Source organism: Arvicanthis niloticus, chromosome 14 (assembly GCF_011762505.2).
Source record: "Arvicanthis niloticus isolate mArvNil1 chromosome 14, mArvNil1.pat.X, whole genome shotgun sequence".
NCBI classification, from domain to species: Eukaryota; Metazoa; Chordata; class Mammalia; order Rodentia; family Muridae; genus Arvicanthis; species Arvicanthis niloticus.
The window spans coordinates 51,652,404-51,668,032 of NC_047671.1; the positions used below are offsets into that span (position 1 = coordinate 51,652,404).

The following is a 15,629-nucleotide window of genomic DNA, read 5'->3' on the forward strand; positions in this document are numbered from 1 at the left end:
CACCCTCCCAGATTCCCTAGGGCCAGTAGAAGGGAAGTTGGGATTGCCCACCACCCCCAATCCCCGCAAACCCAGAGGGAGGCCAGCATCAAGAGGCAGGAAATGAAGAAGAATTTGCAATCTAATTGAGCTGGCGGGGGATTAGGCCGCAGAATGCAATTACAGAGGCTGGAGCTGGGCCAGGGGCAGGCACTGACACCCCAAGATGTGGCCTTGTCCAGGTGACTGGGCCCAGCTAGTCTCAAAGCCAGAAGGATTCAACTAGAGGAGATGACATAAGTAAGCAAGGCTTGAGGTTAGACCACTCTCCCTTAGAAAACTGTCAAGAGTTCCAGCTCTGCGGGGTTGCCCAGCAGCAGAAAGTTTAACTGGGAATCACTCCCCATCCCCTTTCTCCAGGACAAGCCCATGGACTGTCACAGGTTCTGCTCACGCATGGACATACGTGATTATGCTCTCAGGAAAGGCACACACACTGCTGTTCACCTGCATAGGGACATACCCCAACCTTCAGACACACTGCAGGACCTCTGCTGCCTCCAGCTCCAGCAAAGGGGAGAAACATAAGAAACACCCAGGACCTTAAAATCCTTTTATTCTTATAATCACAGGCTGCCATCTCCGTGGATACGCGCTGTCACCCCGGGCCCCAGCCTGTCTCCTGCCACAGCTTCCAAAACTCCCAGAGGCAGGAAGACCAAGAGGCTGCCCAGTTACTACTACTGGGGGGGGGGGGAAGGGAGGGAAACTGAGTGGAAAAGGTTTTGACTCTCTAGGCTTCACAAACAGGGTGGAAGGGACTCAGAAAGTCAGAATGGCAAAGGGATTATAGAAAGCGACAAAAACACAAAGCCACTAGCCACTGACAACTGCCCATCCAGCTCAAACACACCCACTTCTAGGTTTACTCAATACTCAGCCCAGACACATACCGCTAAAGGAGTGGACACTCACACTCCTCTCCCCCGTGCCCATGTATACATATGATGCATGCTAGGATCCAGGAGTGGTAGGGCACATCTTTAATCCCAGAATTTGGGAGGCTGAGGCAGACAGGTATTTGTGAGTTCAAGACTAACCTGGTTTATATAGTAAGTTCCTGGTCAGCCAGGGCTATACAGTAAGACCCTGTCTCAAAACAAACACATACACAACACAAACCCTACAAAATTCTAGGTACTCAAAACTTACAGTAGCCAACCTACAGACATACAATTTCAGAAGTAAGTGCATGAAACGCATATATAGTATTATAATATGCAATATACATAATACAGATACATAGCCACTCATTTATATAAAATCATACGTCTTAGACTTCCATATCTTCAGACAACATATTCTAAGCACAGACTTGAAGACAGAGAGATACCATCCAGGCTGTCACACAGATCAACAGACACAGTGCCACACAACCCCATCTTTGCCAGCTGATACTGCCTCTGGATTTTGGGGGCAGATAGAGGAAGGCTTGGAGCTTTCTGGGTCTCTGAGAGGGCAGTCCTTTCTCACTGCCAGCAGCTTGGGAAGGTGGGCTCAGCACTGAGAACAGACAGAGCAAGGGGGAAGTAAGAGAATGCAGAAAAAAACTTTAGTGGGATATTCTTGTTGGGCAGTAGCGCGTGAGTAACATGGGAGGCTTTTTTGTGGTCTGGTGAGTTCCAGCTATGAGTGAGAGTTTAACTATTAATATACTTAATCAAGGACACACCACACACACACAGAGTCACACACACTCATACACAGCCACACACACCCCTTTAGAATGGTAGGGGTAAGAGAGTAGGGGCTGGAAGATCCTCCACTCGGCCACCCCTCCAGACCGGAACCAGAATGTGCACTCCAGAATGGCGAGGTGCTCAGTACCCTAAAATGACAGAAGGTAAACCTGCTCCATCCATGACCACTGAAGGCAAATCCTGAAGAATTACCTGTGACTAAAATGATTACAGCATCCCACAGACTTAAGAGCAGGACCAAGTCTGTCCTAAGTATATCCCCCTATTTCTTCTACCTCAACACGCACCCGAGGAACTCAACCGGCTTTAGCTCAGTCCAAAGCTCTCTCCCTCTTCTTGGGAAGAAGCATTGCAGGCTCCCATAGGTGGGGACCTAAAGAAGGTAGGACCTACTGAGACAAGTAGGCTCTCACATTCCTATGGGCCTCAATTTCACACTTGCCACCTGGGTACCAAAAAAGGAACAAAACTGAAGAATCACATGGGCGCCCTTGGGCACATAAGCCTGTGAGGGGCTTGAGCCCTGGATTCAGAGCCCTCCCCCCTTCCCTTCCCCCAGGCAGTCCAGCTCAGCCCAGCCTGGTGGACATTCCAGGCCTCACGTGATAAAGGGGAGGCCATTGGCCCTCCGGTAAGTCAACAGGAGAGATAGGAGGCCCAGGCCAGGGTCACCTGCTGAGCTGGGAAACCCGGCCCAAACACACACATAAATAAGGCACTAACCAGCCAGGCAGCCAAGGGCCTAGCTTCTGCAGAGGACCCTCTGCTGCAACTTGAAAGGTGGGTGTGGGAAGACGACTTAACCTTAGCTAGGGGCTTCCCCTAAAGAATACAGCTCCTGCCAGAATGAAGGGGAGGCACCTACAGAGATACCAGGACTGACTGGTAACCTAGAGGCCAACATCCCTCAGCTGTTCCCATCCCTCCCCGAAGCAAAAAAAAATTAAATAAATAAAAAATAAAAAAAAAAAAAAACTGTCGCCCCCTCCCTCCTCCCTAGGGAGGACAATTTCCGTTGGGGGGGGCGACAGCTGCACAGCGCGCCGCTACCCGTCCCCCCCACCCCCAACAAGCTCCAGCTTGACTCTCATCTAAGGAACTGCTAAATCAACACCAAGCAGTTACAGTCATAGGCGAGGACAGTCTCCTTGTACTACTCTCAAAAAGGAGATGAGAAGGGTTTCCACCAAGAACTCAAGGCACCGTAGTCTTTCAGGAGAGGGTCAAGCTTAGGCCAATAGGCGCCCCCTACCCATCTCATTAAATGATCTCCACCGCTAGGCCCGTACACCCCAAATCCCCCGGATAGGGGCAACTGAGGTGGCGCTGGGCGTTCAAACCACACTCCAAACAAGTCCGCAGCGACCGCGCTCGCAGCCCCCGCCAGGCGGCCCCAGCGGAAAACTTGAAAGGGACTCTGTTTGCCGGCGGCCCTGGGGCGGCTCCGGCGGGGGCGGGGGCCAGCGATCACACGCCCCCTTCCCTAGTGCTTCCTGGGCAAACCCGCGCGGCGGGGTGGGGGGGGTGGGGTGGGGAGTAGGAGAGGGACGCACTACAAAACCAAAAGCTCCAAACTGCAAGGGGACACAAGGAAAGTCGAGGATCAAGGGCCTAATCCGCATCTCGTTTGGGGTATTCCCATCTGGAAGACCCAACTCTCAGACCACCCAGGGTCCCGGAAAGCATAGTAGGGTGCGGCTGCCAAACCTCCCCCCCCCCCACTTTTCAGGAGACTAGGGGAGCAAGTCTTTCCAGATGAGTCACTACAGAACCCCCCAAATCTAATGGTACCTCCTTGCAACCCATGGCATCAACCCAACTCTGCGCACCCCTTACGATTCCCCAGGGAGGGAAAAAAAAAAAGAAATTTTGCTTGCTCTTTCCGGTGCACCCTAGCACTTGTGACAGGTCCCCTATTTTAAAAAAACGGGGTCCCTCACTTTCGGTACGACCTATTCATAAACAAAGCCAAGCGCACCCCGCGTTCCCCGCCGGAAAACAGCCCATTCCGGGCGAGGACAACTTCCCCCAGTAAGAAAATTAACACATTCCTCTCGCGGCGGTTCAGCCCCGGCTCCAAGGATGCAAAAGGGAGGGGGCTCGGGCGGGACTTCGAGGGTAAATTCAGGGCCAGAGCAGCGTGGCAGGAGCCTGGGATGCCCGCCCCCTGCAGACCTGCAGCTGAGGAACACCCCCCCCCCCTTCTGCGTCCCCGGCTTTGCACGCAGCTGGGCACACGCGGAGAGGCAGTCCGAGACTCCCCAAGGCCGTAAAGGACAGGAGAGAGGCCGCCTAGCCGGCGGAGGTGGAGGTGATATACTTTGACGGAAAAAAAAAAAAAAAAAAAGGTCAAACTTGATCAGCCCGCCAGGCACCCTGCAGGCAGCGGGGGCGAGGAGCCCGAGGGGAAAAACAGAAGTAGCCGCCGCCTCTTCCAAGTCTAAGGGGAGGCAAGGCCACGCGTGATCCGAGCGCTCGGGGCAGTTACGATTGTCCCTGATCAGATACAGGGAAGCGAGTGGGGTCTGATGCGGGGAGTGTGCGTCGCAGACCTGCAAGCAGCCGCCCCCGCAGGCGCAGCACCCGCCCAGCACTGCGAGGTGAGGACCCCCGGCGCCCGCAAGCTACAGTGACTGGGGAAGGTAGCGTTCCCCGCAGGGAGAGCCCGGGCGCCGCTTCTCCGCTCCCAGCCCGCCGTCCTCGACCCTAAAACCCCTCTTTTTGTCTGAACTCAGTGATCTGCGACCAAGCATACTGCGGCTTGGGAAGGCTTGGATATAGCAGCGGCCACCGAGCGATCACCGGAGCTAGGTCTCCCAGGCCCCGCGGCTCCGGCTGCGGGCGTCCCCCGCCCCTCCCAAACACCGACCCCTCCTTCCCCATCCCTGGCTCTCCGCACCTGAACTTCGGGGGAACCCGCGCCGCCAAACTTTCCGCGGACTTGCGGCGAACTCCGGCCCCGGCCGCGCACGGAGCCCCGGGGGAGGAGAGGGAGGGAGGCGGGGAAGGGGAGGGGGGCTGGCCTCCCGGGGGGGCGGGGGAGGGCCCGACACCTACCGGCTCCGCGAGTCGTCCGAGCCGCCACGGTCGCCGCGAGGCCGAGGGGGAGGGGCGGGGCGGGGAGCTGCGCTCCGCTCTGGGCACCGCCGCGGTGCGCTCCGCTCCAGTCGCCCGCCGCGCCCGGGGCCAGAGCCGGAGTCGCGCCGCCGCGGCTGGCCCGAGGCGGGGAGGGGGGGGAGCCTGCAGCACCTGCCCCTCCTCCCCCTCCCCGCGGCCCAAATTAAAAAACAACAAAAAGCAACTAATCACCCCGGAGCGCAGCGCCTCGCGGCGCGGCGGGCGAAGGACTCGGCGTGCGGCGCCCGGACTCAGCAGGCGGCGCGCATGGCTAGGCGCAGGCTGGGACACGGGGCCGGGCTGTCGGGGGTGAGGCTCTCCTCTTCTGGCTCTGCTCGGACGCCTGCTCTCGCCGCCGCCTCTACATCCCAGCTCAGGCTCCGCCGCCTCTGCCGCCGCGCCGCGCGCCCGCCCGGGCAGGAGCTCCGAACGCTGCCCGGGGGCTGCCGGCAAAACCCGGACCGGACTAGCGGCTCCCTCACCCCCCCCTCTCCACCTCGGATTCCCTCCCTCCTCCGCGGCCTCCCTCCCAGATCAGCTTTGGCCACTTGGACGCCACAGGCTCTGAAGCTGGAGTCGCAGCCGCTGCGCCTCAAAATCCCCGCGTCCTGGCGAGGTCCTCCCAGGTTGAGCTCCCCCGCACGTCAAGCTTTACCTTTTTTCCCATACAACTTTACAAATACATAAGTAAATAAATAAATACCACACAACCCCTTTGTAAGAGATGCCTGGGCTTCGAGACGCACCTTCCGTGGAAAATAGACCTTCTGCTCTCTGCTCAACTGTTCAGTGGGGCAGCAAGCTACAGGGATTGAGAAGGAAGGTTTGGTTGCTCACCCACCGCCCCCCAGCTCAGGTGCTGATCGGTCTGCCAGACTCTCAGTTCAAAGACCGCACCCTTCCCAAAAAACATTTTCCTGCATTCAGTAGACACTAATTCCGCCGGAAGAAAAAGAGGCAGAGTCCTGTTCCCATTTCACAGATGAAGAAACTAATCAGAAAGAGGACATTTTGGGTTTTTTTAGGAGGCAGGCTCCTACCCAACTACAATCCCGGGGCTAAAGCATGTGCACTGGTGCCCTAGAGCTGTGGCCTAAGAACCGGGAGCCTGTAATAGTACCTGGAATCAAGCAACATTCAGTAGATAACTAAGAAAGAACTAAATCTCGGCCGTGAGCAAGAGTTTGTTCCCGATGGGAACCCAGCAGATTTGAGACAGCATTTCTTTGCACCTATTCCATCTGTGCCTCTGCCCATTGACAACGTCCCCTCCCTTATCTGCCCAGCTTGGGCTAATCCTACCTACATCTGATGTCTTCTCAAAGAGCCATAGAATGAGCTCTGAGCCCCTATCTTCTTGGAGTAATAGGTATGCAGTCTAGAGGGATTAGAGCGGGAGGTCGGGGTTGCAGCAGTCAGAACTTCAGACCAGAGAAAACAGCCCATGGGGAAGGGGCAGTGATGCTGGGGGCATCAGCTTGGTGCTAAGTATTACCATCTAATATCAGTTGGAGTCCAGATAACACAGAGTTAACTGCAGTGACCTGGGTGCCGCCAGCCACAGACTCTGGCCTCTCTGGGAGAAGTGAAATCACCTCCCACAGCTGCTTCCTCTCTGGTTGTGGGTCTCCCTAGAGCCGCCCTTCAAGCCATCTGTGTATGGACTTACTACCCGAGTAAGTTGGAGTAGGGTGGTGGAAGGGCAGAGCTCACCTGGGTTGGGTTACCTGCCTCCCACTCCTGACATCCCAAACCACAAGGTGACTCCTAACCAGTTCCTACCTACTGTCAAAGAGTGTCTCCCCTTAACCCCTAGCTGGTTTCTTCATGGTCACTCCAAATAAGCCTGTCAGCCAAGAAAAAAAGTGCTTGCAATGTAGACAGTTCTGTTTGTCTTTCTCCTCTTGTGACAGAGCCTCATTTTGTAGTCCTGGCTGGTCTGAAACTCACTACACAGACCAGGCTGGCCATGAATCCAGAGAGATCCACCTGCCTCTGCCTCCTAAGTGCTGGGACTAAAGGTGTATGTCACACACCCTATATGAAAACAGTCCTAAGACAGTAGACACACTGTGCTATTCTAAACCCCAAACTGCTTAGAGATTCTGGTCCTCACCTTGCCAGGTGCTGTTTTGGCACAGACCTTACAAGGAAAAGGGAGGCAGAATCCTGGTATGTATGTTCTAGGATGTTCCAACACTTACCCCTCCTCACTGTATCTGGGGAAGCCAGGACACTGACTGTGAGGAGGGACCTGCTCCCTGGGGCTGAACAACAAGCATGAGATCCTGACCCAGGAAGTAAAAGGACCTGTCCATCCTGAGGCCTACAGCCAGTACAGAATCAAGCCCTGAACACTGGGAAAAAGCTCTGTGCTGGGATGTCTTGGGGTAGAGGGTCAGGGTCACTCAGTAAATAAAAATGCTTTACTTACCAGTAGGAAGACGTGAGTTTAAACCCAACATTGAAGAGGCAGAGACAGAAGAATCCTAGGGCTTACAAGCCAGCTATTCTAGTCAGTGAGCTTCAGCGAGAAGCTGGAGAGCATTTTGTGACCCCTCAGGTTGTCCTCTAGTTCACAGGCTGCTGTGCACCCAAACCTCTGACCTCCATGCATACATCCATATGCATTTAAAAGAAAACTCTAAACCAGGGTCTATCTAGTCTTCGACTTGCCTGGCACTATTTGGCTCAAGAAATTGCTATTAAGCATTTTTCTTTGAGACTCCCTACCTCCCAGCAAACTCAAGAAGCCCAAGGCCAAAGGTTCTGTAATGAAGGGAGCCAGGAATCCCAATGGGCTTGACTTCCTCAGGGAGGAAATGATACTGTGCCTGGCCTCCTTTGATCTCAGAGTCTTCCCATTTTATACCTAGGCAACTGGAAGATCCAGATCCTCACCTGTCCTACCAACTGTGGAACCAGAGAGAATATTGTTCTCATGGAAAATACAATATGAACAGTAATTGTCGCAATCAAGCTAGCTAGTTGCAATACTATCCTGTGAGTGTGAACTTAAGAAGGGAAATGGAGCCCGGCAGTGGTGGCACACACCTTTAATCCCAGCACTTGGGAGGCAGAGGCAGGCGGATTTCTGAGTTTGAGGCCAGCCTGGTCTACAGAGTGAGTTCCAGGATAGCCAAGGCTACACAGAGAAACCCTGTCTCGAAAAACAAAAAACAAAAACAACAACAAAAAAGAGAAATAGAGGCAGGGCGGGGCAGAAAGACCACCCACTCTGAAGATGGAGGGAAGTCACCTTGGTTCTACCCTCCAAAAGTTATTTTTGTTTACCTTGTTTATTGAAGATTCTTCTGAGTTTTCAACCAACCAATCAGCCTTCAAGTCTCCAGCACCTGTGTGATGGACAGCCTCCCACCCCAATATCCACCATTCCCTTCCAGAGGGGAATGTAGCAGTCTAGGACCCTCAATTACTGTGTCCACTCTCGCCCCACCCTGTGTGTATCTGTGACTCCTTTCCCTCCCTCTCTCTTCCTCCTCCTCCTCTCAGACCTCCTGACCACGCCCTCTTGATTCCCACTCCAAAGCCCTTGCCTATCTTTTTTTTTTTTTTCTCAATATCGTCCCCATTTCTCAGCTGAAGAAACTGAATGGTTGGCGCCCAAGTTGTCTAACCCCGGCCTCACTGTTTTGAGACTTCATCCTCACAGCCTCCTTGTGGGGCTCATATGCTTCTGCCCTGCAGGGGTTCCCTACAACCATAGGGTCAGCTGCCGTCCAGGACTTTGCCTATGCTTTCTTCTGTGTAGAAGGATTGATTCAAGCTTGTCATAAAAGGCCCTGTTTAATACCCAGTATAACTCCACTGAGAACCCTGTGTAGGGGTCACTCCTAGCCTGAGTTTGGGCCATACCTACAAGGCCAGCAGTGTTGGTGATATTTGGAAAAGGTGCCCCTTTGGGAGTCTGTGCAGACTGTACTAGGTGCTCATGCTTGCGTGTGCTCTCTCTCTCTTAGCCTCCCTCTCTCCCTCCCTCCTTCTCCTTCGTCTCAAATATTTAACCTTTATTTACTTTGTCATTTTTGTTTTTGCAGTGCAGTGGTGGTACATACCTAATCCTCGCACTTAGGAGACAGAGGCTGACATCACGTTCCAGGACAGCCAGGGCTACATAGAGAAACCTTGTTTTGAAAAAGAAAATTCTTTTATACCTATGGCTGTTTTATCTTCATGTGTGTTTATATACCATGTGCACAAGAGGCCAGAAGAGGGTGTCAGAGTCTGTGAAACTGGAGTTACAGCTGGATGGTTGTGAGCCACCAATTAAGTGCTGAGAATGGAACCCAAGTCTTCTGGAAGAGCAAGCAGTGCTCTTAACTGCTGAGCCATCTCTCCAGCCCCACTAGGTACCCTTTTTGAGGTATGTATGTACTGTACACCCATAGTATGGCCTGGCTTTGTGCAGGTCATCTCTTTTCTCATAAGGCAACTGAGATCACATCACATACAAGTGGGTTTTTTCTCTTTCGGCTGGGCTGGGGGTGAAATTTGCTCCTATTAGGCAAGTATTCAACCACTGAGTTGCATCCCCAGTCCCAGAAATAGATTTATTTATTCATCTACCAGCCATGGAAAGTCTTTGAAGGTAAGAAAGTGGCTCCCACCGCCCCTACTCCTAAAGTCTCCATCTTCCTAAGTGAGTACTTACTATAAATTAGGCACAAGCTAACTGTTTTCTGTGCATAATTAATCCACAGGTTCTGAAGGACACTTACCAAGTTGACAAAGCAGCCAACCAAGTTCTCAGCCCAACCTTTTCTGAGGCAATTCCCACAACTGAACATGCCTATCATTAACCAAATAGCTGGAAATGTCTGGACAGAAGAGTGTAGGAGGGCGTCTCCAATAAAGATGCTCCACTCAAACTTTGCCTAATGTCAACTCCTCTAGGGCCTACGTCCTTTACCAGTATCACAAAGGATGGGGGTAAGGGTGTTTGCGAACTTGCCTACTCAAGTAGAATACATTTTAATGGAAGTCACTCTGGATTCTGATGGCAGCCAAGATCGAGATCCCAGTGTGCTGCGGAAGGGAAGACTTTAAAAGCCATTCGTGGACTCAGGCTTTTGTGGTCCCAACCATCACACTGACCTCTGGTCTGTGTCACCTCTGTCACCCCCACCCTATGACAACTGACAATAAGAGTGCTATAAAACCAAAGGAAAATGTCAAACAAGACAGGCCTGTCTCCCACGTGGCCTGGGCTTACTACTTTAAAATTAGTCTGGTGGCTCACTCTGGTCCTGGTCTACAAAAACAGAAGAAGAGAATTTGGGGCGGGGAGACTCCAGCCCCAGAACAGAACAGCTCTGGGGACAGTCTAGCCAGTACCCCACAGCCATACACACAGTTTCACACATGTGTAAATAAGCAGACACAATTCTACACCCCTACCAGGAACTGGGAGTTGAGTGTATATATATGTAGTATGTAGGGGGGGGGGGAAGGGAGACCGGAAGGTCTGATGACTATCATGCTCCTGATAGCCTGTATCCCTGTACAGTCATGGGTCAACTATCTGTCCAGTAGGAATAGGACAGAGTCCTCACAGAGGCCAAACTGTTTCCTGGGCTCCGGGGCCAGGAAGGAGTAACTGAAGGAGAGGCCTAGGGGAGGTGGAGGAGGGCAGAGTCCGATGCCAGGGGGAGGATGCCTTGGGCAGTGAGAAGCCGTCTGGCTTGTAAGAGTTCTGCCTAAGGCCTACAGGCTAGGGTGGAGTAGAAAAGGGGAAACCTGCTGCAGGTGATAGGGTGGGACTTCTCTCAGACAGGGCCCCAGAGGATAAAGCAGAATGTTGGCTTCGTTCCATGTTGAGGTTTCTGAAAACTACCCAGCCTCTCAAAGGGGCTCAAAGACCCCATCTACCACCCCCTGCACTGTCTTCCTCTTCAGACTCCAGAGAATGGGGTGCTTGGTTCGCTCCTGGGGTGGGGTCTGGATGAACTGCTCTTTGAACTGGTGGGACTGGTTTTGTGTCTAGCCACCTGGGCAGTCACGGGTTGCCTGCTGGGCCAAGGAGAGAGGCCTCAGGAAGGGGCCACTTGTAAATCGTTAACTCCCAGAGCCACCGCTGGGTCCCTTGGGCCCCACTCCCAGTCATGACTCTGGCCCTGAGTGCTCACCCACAGGCCAGAAGTCAGAGGTCAGGGCTAGAGGTCACAGCACCTAGGCAAGTCCCTCCCCTAACTCTCAGTGGGAGGGGGTGTTTCTTTAGGGATAGCCCTTTCCTTTAAATTCTGAAAGCTATCACTCTGTTTTGCCCTCTAGTCTTCCTGTTGTGGCCCTGACCTTTGTCTCTGAGGAACTCTGGGTGGGCCTCAAGACAACCCCGGGGCAAGTCCTGGCCCCACCAGCCCAAGATAATTATTCCAGTCCCACCTACTCAAAGGAGTGTCCAAGGCTAGATAATGAATAGGATGGGGAAAACCTGCAGATAATGCTCTGCTCTGAAAGCTCTGGATTGAGATAAGCCACTTAAGCATCATTCCAGTCCCACGGAGAACAATAATGGCTGCCTTTTTTGAGGCATTTAAGGAAACTTAACCTGTTTAGTAGGTTTGATTGATTGATTGGAGACAGAGTCTGGCTGGTGTGGAACTCACTATGTGGACTGCCCCAGAACACAGAGAGCGCCACCTGCCTTTGCAGCCAGTGTGCTGGGATTAAAGATGGTAGGTAATCTTTTAGCATGTGCCTCTAGACCCAGCATAATTTATTATTATTATTTTTAGATTTGTTTATATATATGAATGCTATGCCTGCATGCTTGTCTGTGTACCATGTGTGTGCCTGGATCCTCCAGAGGTCAGAAGAGGACGTCAGATCCCCTGAGACTGGAGTTATGGTTGGTTGTGAACCCAGGTCCTCTGCAAGGGCAGGTGTGCTTAAGCTCTGAGCCATCTCTCCAGCAATTATTATTTATTTATGTGGGTGTCTAAATATGCCAGTGCCTGCAGAGGCCAGAAGAGGGCATCATATCCTCTGGAGCTGGATGACAGGTGGCCAATGGTCAGCAGCCTCTTGATGTGGGTGTAGAAACTGCAGGGCCTCTGAAGGAACAGGAAGCATGCACTCTTAATCTATCTCTCCAGCATCACAGAACTTGGATTTCGACCCTACAGGGGGTCTACGTCATTTCATTTCTGAAGCTCTAGGTGAGAAGATACAATAGCCCTTTATCTCAGTAATAGTTCCGTTGGAAGTTTGTGATGTGGGAATATATAGGGGACCTATCTAGGCAAAATTCCATCAACATCCTCCTCCCTAGCATGGCCTCAAGTGCTACCTTCATCCCCAAGCAGCCTTTTCCAGACAAGCCAACATGGGAGGATTAATGGTGTTGCCACCCTTTTTTGATAGGGAGGTGTCTTAGAAGCTAAGGAGACAGAAAGAAAGAAAGAAAAAAAAAAAACCAACATCAACTTTTAATCGAGATTGCAGATTCAGAAAAGATTCATAACTGAAATGATTCCCTAAGGAAATATAAAAAGTTACTTACGGCATGGCTAAATTGGGCACACTTCAATCAGGGGCTGTTGAGAAGCCATTAAAATACACACAATGATCTACATGACTCTGTCAGAAAGGCTGGCCACTACTTCAACTAGAGAAAGCATCTGTTTCTGGGCTGCCTTGGCTCCAATCCAGAGCTAGGGAGAGAAAGAACCCCTACCTGATTGGCACCAAAGGCCATTGCCCAGGGACCCAGAAATTCTAGCAAGAGAAAGCAAAACAGGAAATAGACCATTCTATTGTTGGAAACTGTTTTCTCTCCAGTAGTGTAATAGGAAGCTGCAGGGTAACTGCTTTGCTTGTCAAACATTGAAGAAGGCCCAAGTGTGGTGGCACACCTTTAACCCCAGCATTCAGGAGACCGAGGCAGGCAGATTTCTGTGTTCCTTGACAGCCAAGGTCATATAGTGAGACCCTATCTTAAAAAAACAAAACAAAACAAAGGGCAGGTAAGATGCCTCAGTGGTTAAGAGCACTGGCTGCTCTTCCATAGGTCCTGAGTTCAATTCCCAGCAACCACATGGTGGCTCACAACCATCTGTAATGGGGTCTGATGCCCTCTTCTGATGTGTCTGAAGGCAGCTGTAGTGTACTCATATACATAAAACAAAAACACTTTAAAAAGAAAAAAAATGATTCCCAGCACTCACACGGTGACTCACAACTTTCTGTAACTCCAATTCCATGGCATCTGACATTCTCTTCTGGGCTCCATGGACAGACACACACAGAGCCTTTAATCCCTGCACTCAGGAAGCAGAGACAGGAGAATCTCTTGAGTTTGTGGCCAGCCTGGCCTATATAATGAGTTCCAGGCCAGCAAGGACTACATTGTGGGACCCTGCCTCAAAAATAAACAAAAACAACCTAAAGAGGGGGTCCACTTTTCATGCCCCTTTTCCTCAGGTCACCCCAAGGAAGTGGGACGAGAACTAAGTTATTTTTGTAAAGGCTAATTTAGGGGCTGGATGAGATGGCTTAGCTGTTAAGAGCACTGGCTTCTTCTCTTCCAGAGGACCCAGGTCTAATTCCCTACACCCACATGGCAGCTCACACCTGTCTGTAACTCGTTTCAGGGGATCTGACACCCTCACACAGACATACATGCAGGCAAAACATCAATGCATATGAAATAAAAGTAAAAAGCTTGTTTATCTATGTATGTGGGCCTAGTATATTTCTATGCATGTGTCATGTGTACACATCTGTTGTGTGCATACAGATACCTGCAGAGGCCAGAGGAGGTGATTCAGCTGAGTGCTGGCAATTGAACCTGGGTCCTCTGCAAGAGCAGAAAATGAACCATCTCTCCAGCCCCACTCACACTCTACTGGTTTTAAAAGGCAAGGTCTCCTTATGTAGCTATAGTGACTTGGAATTTTCTATGTAGACAAAGTTCTGCAGGCCTCTACCTCCCCAGTGCTGGGATTAAACATGCACACTACCACACCTGGCTCCAAAATACAGTCCTGAAGCTGCACCTGAGGTCTAGGTCTGCATAGTGAGACTGAGGGAGAGGTCACTGTCTTTGTTCTTCTCCAGGTCAAACAGGATGGGAACCTTCTGGGGCAAGCTCTGAGACAAACAGCTTTTAAGACCCCTCTTCTCCCACTGCAGTCCCCTTCCTGCTCTCTCTCTGTCTCTCTCTCTGTCTCTGGTTACTGGGGTCTTTTCTGTGGTCTGTGAGCATGTTTCTGGACTTTACTTTCTCCACAGGACTAACATGAGGCTTCACATATCTCCATCTCCCTCCAGGTCTGGCCTCCAGTTGATACAAATGTTTCTTAGAGGAGGAATGGCACCTGTTATGGCTGAAATCTCATGTCGCGCAGGGGATGACAAGAGAGGCCAGTGGGCCAGTAACTGGTCAGGGGATTGCAATGGCTAAGGCCCACTGCCCCTTCACTGCCTAATCATCAGTAAAGGCAAGAAATCATAGGTAGATTAGATGGTGTTGGTTACCATACCTTGTGGGTGACCTGGACTCCACCCAGGCCACGCAGAGGCAGTTTTAGAACTCAGCCTCAAGCTGCCTGCTGCCTTATCTTGTAGGCTTACTATGCCCATCTGATTACAAAGCTACCGCCCACCTCCCACGTATTCTCTTCATCCTCTTCCTTACCCTGGGACCCTGTATTTCGGGATCTCTGGATTTTTTTTTTTTAAGTTTTTAAATTTTATGTGTATACCTGGTACCTGAGGAAGCTAGAAGACACATCAGATCTCTTAGAACTTGAGTTGTAGATTGTTGTGAGCTGTTATGTGGGTGTTGGGAATCCAGCCTAACTAGTGGTTAGCTAGTGCTCCTAACCCCTGGGGCATCTTTCTAGTGCAGGCCCTGGACTTTTTATTAAAGGCTTATTTTATTATTTATTTATGCCTGTCTCTATATGCAGGCATCTGTAGAGGGCACCAGATACTCTGGAGCTGGAGTTTCAGGTGGTTGTAAATTGTGTGTCTTGTTTTTAACAAAGATTTAAATTTTGTTTACTCTTTTTTTTTTCCCTCAGACAAGGTTTCTCTGTGTAGTCCTGGCTGTTCTGGAACTCACTCTGTAGACCAGGTTGGCCTCGAACTTACAAACATCCTCCTGCCTCTGTTTCCCGAGTGCCAGGATTAAAGATGTGCACCATCTGGACAAGAAAGATGTTAATTTTATTTATTTAATTTTTTGTTTTGTTTTTTCAAGACAGAGTATGTCTGTGTAGCCCTGGCTGTCCTGGAACTCACTCTGTAGACCAGGCTGGCCTCAAACTCAGAAATCTGCCTGCCCCTGCCTCCCAAGTGCTGGGCTTAAAGATGTGAGCCACCACTGCCCGGCTTAATTTTATTTTTAAATGTTGTTTTACTGTTGTTTATGAATTTTCCAGAGAAAATGACTCCCGTATGACTTGCCCAGAGACATCCTGTTCTGCTTGTAACTACCCGTTAGCCCATCCAGTAGTGACTGTCTTTGACTGCCTTGATGGCCTCCTCTTTAGCAATGGTGCCACTTAAGGGATGTTCTTCTAGTTGCTTTTACCGCAGACACTGTTGGGAGGATCACCTACATTTGTCTCTGTCTTCTTCCCAGCACCCTTAACTTGTGTTCCGGAGGCCCACTGGCTCTTTCTGCCATGTGTCCCCTCTAGCTACCTTGCTTTTTCATGGTTCCTGACCAAGGGTAGTATGGTTTCTGTTCCCTTCTATTAGCTAAAACAAAGTCAGGAAACTTTCCCTGAGAACCATTTAAGAGGG

General features: G+C 51.2%; 1 protein-coding gene and 1 long non-coding RNA gene across 7 annotated transcripts in view; one reads left to right on the plus strand and one right to left on the minus strand.

Annotated features, from left to right (window-relative positions):
* Cxxc5 (CXXC finger protein 5) overlaps window positions 1–5,254 on the minus strand; it is a 31,143-nt gene extending 25,889 nt beyond the window's left edge. For 2 of the 5 annotated variants that reach the window (XM_034517979.2, XM_076912805.1), the window contains exon 1: window positions 5,049–5,254. The gene's annotated coding sequence lies outside the window, so the exon portion shown is untranslated. Of the gene's footprint in view, window positions 1–4,638; window positions 4,756–4,796 lie in introns of those variants that run through there. The other 3 variants (XM_034517976.2, XM_034517978.2, XM_034517980.2) reach the window with 2 other exon arrangements.
* On the plus strand, window positions 3,839–9,745 carry LOC143434347 (uncharacterized). Of its 2 annotated transcripts, none has more exons than XR_013103787.1 (3): window positions 3,839–4,339; window positions 8,915–9,240; window positions 9,578–9,745. It is a non-coding gene; the product is annotated as an uncharacterized LOC143434347 (long non-coding RNA). The 2 variants fall into 2 exon arrangements; XR_013103788.1 differs by lacking the exon at window positions 3,839–4,339 and adding an exon at window positions 5,284–6,532.
* Window positions 9,746–15,629: the final 5,884 nt, after the last annotated feature.